Source organism: Cherax quadricarinatus, chromosome 37 (assembly GCF_038502225.1).
Source record: "Cherax quadricarinatus isolate ZL_2023a chromosome 37, ASM3850222v1, whole genome shotgun sequence".
NCBI lineage: Eukaryota > Metazoa > Arthropoda > Malacostraca > Decapoda > Parastacidae > Cherax > Cherax quadricarinatus.
This window is the reverse complement of record NC_091328.1, coordinates 13,098,334-13,104,615: the sequence shown is the minus strand read 5'-3', so window position 1 is coordinate 13,104,615 and position 6,282 is coordinate 13,098,334. Positions and strand designations below refer to the sequence as shown.

The following is a 6,282-nucleotide window of genomic DNA, read 5'->3' as shown; positions in this document are numbered from 1 at the left end:
TTGCTCTCAATGTGTACATGCAGTGTTGCTCTCAATGTGTACATGCAGTGTTGCTCTCAATGTGTACATGCAGTGTTGCTCTCAATGTGTACATGCAGTGTTGCTCTCAATGTGTACATGCAGTGTTGCTCTCAATGTGTACATGCAGTGTTGCTCTCAATGTGTACATGCAGTGTTGCTCTCAATGTGTACATGCAGTGTTGCTCTCAATGTGTACATGCAGTGTTGCTCTCAATGTGTACATGCAGTGTTGCTCTCAATGTGTACATGCAGTGTTGCTCTCAATGTGTACATGCAGTGTTGCTCTCAACGTGTACATGCAGTGTTGCTCTCAATGTGTACATGCAGTGTTGCTCTCAATGTGTACATGCAGTGTTGCTCTCAATGTGTACATGCAGTGTTGCTCTCAATGTGTACATGCAGTGTTGCTCTCAATGTGTACATGCAGCGTTGCTCTCAATGTGTACATGTAGTGTTGCTCTCAATGTGTACATGCATTGTTGCTCTCAATGTGTACATGCAGTGTTGCTCTCAATGTGTACATGCAGTGTTGCTCTCAATGTGTACATGCAGTGTTGCTCTCAATGTGTACATGCAGTGTTGCTCTCAATGTGTACATGCAGTGTTGCTCTCAACGTGTACATGCAGTGTTGCTCTCAATGTGTACATGCAGTGTTGCTCTCAACGTGTACATGCAGTGTTGCTCTCAATATGTACATGCAGTGTTGCTCTCAATGTGTACATGCAGTGTTGCTGTCAATGTGTACATGCAGTGTTGCTCTCAATGTGTACATGCAGTGTTGCTCTCAATGTGTACATGCAGTGTTGCTCTCAATGTGTACATGCAGTGTTGCTCTCAATGTGTACATGCAGTGTTGCTCTCAATGTGTACATGCAGTGTTGCTCTCAATGTCTACATGCAATGTTGCTCTCAATGTGTACATGCAGTGTTGCTCTCAATGTGTACATGCAGTGTTGCTCTCAATGTGTACATGCAGTGTTGCTCTCAATGTGTACATGCAGTGTTGCTCTCAATGTGTACATGCAGTGTTGCTCTCAATGTGTACATGCAGTGTTTTTCTCAGTGCACACACATTAGAACTACATTCATCAGAATATATTCTAAATGGTGGTGGCTTCTGGCAACACTGGTCAGGACTGAGTCCTGCCGCAGGTTTTACATTGCGTCTCGTCAGTGGCTCCTGAAGGAGTAAAAGAATAATGGTAATATTATCTTTATTTCTTCAAGTACAAGGTATACAGTCCTAGTTGACATCAATGACATACTACTATATAAAAAGCCGCTTGTTATGCTGAACATTTCCCGCAAATTAGGTCAGTTTTGTCCCAGGATGCGACCCACACCAGCCTAGTAACACCCAGGTACCCATTTTACTGATGGGGAACATAGACAACCGTTGTAAGGAAACACGCTCAATGTTTCTACCCTCGCCGGGAATCGAACCCAGACATCACCATGTGAAACGAGAGCTTTAGCCACCAGGTCACCCAAAATAACCACGCACAATTGCCTGCCTCCAGGGAGGATCGAACTCCCGGCCTCTGGTTTACTAGACCAGCGCTCTAGCCACTGAGCTATGGAGGCTCTGGTATGCAATAACAACAAAATTAAAAATTAGACACATGTGCAACTTCTGGGTATCTTTATTGTAGACACTTCGCCATCCATTGCCTTTATCAATATATTTCAAGGACATTATATCAAGACTGTAGAGCTGTATACAAAAGATGAGGTTATCAGTCCCTCAGCCTTGGAGCTGAAGAACACCGCAGTCTTGAAGAATCTGAAGCACTGGCTGGAATACTGACAGATGAATAGTGAGGTGAGGGTTGCAGCAGGCTGGCTGCAGCCGGTGTCCTGCAGCCGGTGTCCTGCAGCCGGTGTCCTGCAGTGAACTGTGACGGATCCACATCGGGTCACAGCTACATTAACCCTTAAATGGTCCAAACGTATATATACGTTTTTTCAACATCTGAAAATATGTAACAAAATGTAGATCTTCTTTTTTGTTTTACATTTGAAAACATGTAAAAAAACTTTTATCTACATTTTTTTTGTTATATTTGAAAATATGTAAAAAAAAAGTAGATCTACTGTTGGAACATTACGCATTTGAACGTCGATCTGTTTGGACCGTTTAAGGGTTAACGTGGGACTGCATGACCAGGTGCTCTACCGGAGGCAGGTTGGCCATCACAGGGACGGACAGGTGGGAGGAGTGACCACGAAGCCGCCTTGATAAATCACTCACTACCCTCCTATTATATGACTGTGAAATAGATGCTTGTTAAATGTTAGGAAGACTGGCAGGACTGCTGCTGGCCTTTGTCTTACTGTCTCGTGAACATGCAAGATAACAGGCAAATCTTAAGACACTTCTATTTATATTTTCTGTGTGTTTCTTAATACTTATCAAACCTGTAACACATTCTTTTCAGTTTAGGCTTGGTTTGAAACCAGGCCACGGGGGCCATGACCCCCAGAACAACTAAGAAATCTTACAAACGTAGACAAGGGGCTTGCACCCCCTTATGAGGAGGACGTGGCACAATTTTTTTTAGAGTCATCTGCGCCGACATCTGACTGAGTTAATGAGGAACTCTTTAAAATGTTGCACAAGTGCACCTTGAGCCGGTGGAATGTTCTCTGCAGGTTTTTTTTATCTCTTGTACCTTAAGTAAACGCTGCCAGGCCAGCCTCGTTTGCTTTCCTGAATGAAGGCTCGGGGCTATAAGGCGTCACATTAATTAACAATCAAGACGCAAACTCCCAAAAGCTTTCAGGGAGCAAAACAAATTATTTATGTCTGAGTCGAGAGTGCATATTCTTGCGTTACAAACACACGCAGAAAAAAAAATAAGGGTGAAACTGATTATTTATTTCTGTCTGGAGTTCATGTTCTTGTGTTACAAACGCACGCACAAAACAATGGGGAGAAGTTGATACGACGCAATAGCCAGTAAAGGAGCGAATGACAGAAAATGGTGAGCATTTGCTTGTGGCAAAAATTTCCGGCATCCTTGTGCTGGCCTGGAATGTATCGGGAAGGGTTTCAGACCCAGAGGTGCTGCAGTACACAAGTGCAGAATGCCCCCTTCTTTTTTTGACGAGTTTACAACTTTTTGTTATATCCACGTTGATAATTACTTGTATTTTGTTTTTATCTCGTGTGAGAGACTGTCTTAAGGAGAATGTTGTCTCGTGTGAGAGACTGTCTTAAGGAGAATGTTGTCTCGTGTGAGAGAGTGTCTTAAGGAGAATGTTGTCTCGTGTGAGAGACTGTCTTAAGGAGAATGTTGTCTCGTGTGAGAGACTGTCTTAAGGAGAATGTTGTCTCGTGTGAGAGAGTGTCTTAAGGAGAGTGTTGTCTCGTGTGAGAGACTGTCTTAAGGAGAATGTTGTCTCGTGTGAGAGACTGTCTTAAGGAGAATGTTGTCTCGTGTGAGAGACTGTCTTAAGGAGAATGTTGTCTCGTGTGAGAGACTGTCTTAAGGAGAATGTTGTCTCGTGTGAGAGAGTGTCTTAAGGAGAATGTTGTCTCGTGTGAGAGACTGTCTTAAGGAGAATGTTGTCTCGTGTGAGAGACTGTCTTAAGGAGAATGTTGTCTCGTGTGAGAGACTGTCTTAAGGAGAATGTTGTCTCGTGTGAGAGACTGTCTTAAGGAGAATGTTGTCTCGTGTGAGAGACTGTCTTAAGGAGAATGTTGTCTCGTGTGAGAGACTGTCTTAAGGAGAATGTTGTCTCGTGTGAGAGACTGTCTTAAGGAGAATGTTGTCTCGTGTGAGAGACTGTCTTAAGGAGAATGTTGTCTCGTGTGAGAGAGTGTCTTAAGGAGAATGTTGTCTCGTGTGAGAGACTGTCTTAAGGAGAATGTTGTCTCGTGTGAGAGACTGTCTTAAGGAGAATGTTGTCTCGTGTGAGAGACTGTCTTAAGGAGAATGTTGTCTCGTGTGAGAGAGTGTCTCGTGTGAGAGAGTGTCTTAAGGAGAATGTTGTCTCGTGTGAGAGACTGTCTTAAGGAGAGTGTTGTCTCGTGTGAGAGACTGTCTTAAGGAGAATGTTGTCTCGTGTGAGAGACTGTCTTAAGGAGAATGTTGTCTCGTGTGAGAGAGTGTCTTAAGGAGAATGTTGTCTCGTGTGAGAGACTGTCTTAAGGAGAATGTTGTCTCGTGTGAGAGAGTGTCTTAAGGAGAATGTTGTCTCGTGTGAGAGACTGTCTTAAGGAGAATGTTGTCTCGTGTGAGAGACTGTCTTAAGGAGAATGTTGTCTCGTGTGAGAGACTGTCTTAAGGAAGAGATGTTGTCTCGTGTGAGAGACTGTCTTAAGGAGAATGTTGTCTCGTGTGAGAGACTGTCTTAAGGAGAAGAGAGTGTCTTAAGGAGAATGTTGTCTCGTGTGAGAGACTGTCTTAAGGAGAATGTTGTCTCGTGTGAGAGACTGTCTTAAGGAGAATGTTGTCTCGTGTGAGAGACTGTCTTAAGGAGAATGTTGTCTCGTGTGAGAGACTGTCTTAAGGAGAATGTTGTCTCGTGTGAGAGACTGTCTTAAGGAGAATGTTGTCTCGTGTGAGAGACTGTCTTAAGGAGAATGTTGTCTCGTGCGAGACTGTCTTAAGGAGAATGTTGTCTCGTGCGAGACTGTCTTAAGGAGAATGTTGTCTCGTGTGAGAGACTGTCTTAAGGAGAATGTTGTCTCGTGTGAGAGACTGTCTTAAGGAGAATGTTGTCTCGTGTGAGAGAGTCTGTCTTAAGGAGAGTGTTGTCTCGTGTGAGAGACTGTCTTAAGGAGAATGTTGTCTCGTGTGAGAGACTGTCTTAAGGAGAATGTTGTCTCGTGTGAGAGAGTGTCTTAAGGAGAATGTTGTCTCGTGTGAGAGACTGTCTTAAGGAGAGTGTTGTCTCGTGTGAGAGAGTGTCTTAAGGAGAGTGTTGTCTCGTGTGAGAGAGTGTCTTAAGGAGAATGTTGTCTCGTGTGAGAGAGTGTCTTAAGGAGAATGTTGTCTCGTGTGAGAGAGTGTCTTAAGGAGAATGTTGTCTCGTGTGAGAGAGTGTCTTAAGGAGAATGTTGTCTCGTGTGAGAGACTGTCTTAAGGAGAATGTTGTCTCGTGTGAGAGAGTGTCTTAAGGAGAGTGTTGTCTCGTGTGAGAGAGTGTCTTAAGGAGAATGTTGTCTCGTCTGTCGTGTGTCTCGTGTGGGAGACTGTCTTAAGGAGAATGTTGTCTCGTGTGAGAGACTGTCTTAAGGAGAATGTTGTCTCGTGTGAGAGACTGTCTTAAGGAGAATGTTGTCTCGTGTGAGAGACTGTCTTAAGGAGAATGTTGTCTCGTGTGAGAGACTGTCTTAAGGAGAATGTTGTCTCGTGTGAGAGACTGTCTTAAGGAGAATGTTGTCTCGTGTGAGAGACTGTCTTAAGGAGAATGTTGTCTCGTGTGAGAGAGTGTCTTAAGGAGAGTGTTGTCTCGTGTGAGAGATTGTCTTAAGTGTTGTCTCGTGTGAGAAGGTCTTAAGGAGAATGTTGTCTCGTGTGGGAGAGTGTCTTAAGGAGAATGTTGTCTCGTGTGAGAGACTGTCTTAAGGAGAATGTTGTCTCGTGTGAGAGAGTGTCTTAAGGAGAAGAGAGTGTTGTCTCGTGTGAGAGACTGTCTTAAGGAGACTGTTGTCTCGTGTGAGAGACTGTCTTAAGGAGAATGTTGTCTCGTGTGAGAGACTTAAGGAGAATGTTGTCTCGTGTGAGAGATTGTCTTAAGGAGAATGTTGTCTCGTGTGAGAGACTGTCTTAAGGAGAGATGTTGTCTCGTGTGAGAGACTGTCTTAAGAATGTTGTCTCGTGTGAGAATGTTGTCTCGTGTGAGAGACTGTCTTAAGGAGAATGTTGTCTCGTGTGAGAGAGTGTCTTAAGGAGAATGTTGTCTCGTGTGAGAGACTGTCTTAAGGAGAATGTTGTCTCGTGTGAGAGACTGTCTTAAGGAGAATGTTGTCTCGTGTGAGAGAGTGTGTTGTCTCGTGTGAGAGACTGTCTTAAGGAGAAGAGTGTCTTAAGGAGAATGTTGTCTCGTGTGAGAGACTGTCTTAAGGAGAATGTTGTCTCGTGTGAGAGACTGTCTTAAGGAGAATGTTGTCTCGTGTGAGAGAGTCTTAAGTCTGTGTTGTCTCGTGTGAGAGAGTGTCTTAAGGAGAATGTTGTCTCGTGTGAGAGACTGTCTTAAGGAGAATGTTGTCTCGTGTGAGAGAGTGTCTTAAGGAGAATGTTGTCTCGTG

The 6,282-nt window shown here is 43.9% G+C and overlaps 1 non-coding gene across 1 annotated transcript; it reads right to left on the bottom strand.

Moving 5' to 3' along the window:
• Window positions 1–1,533: 1,533 nt before the first annotated feature.
• On the bottom strand, window positions 1,534–1,606 carry TRNAT-AGU (transfer RNA threonine (anticodon AGU)). The gene has a single exon. It is a non-coding gene; the product is annotated as a tRNA-Thr (tRNA).
• Window positions 1,607–6,282: the final 4,676 nt, after the last annotated feature.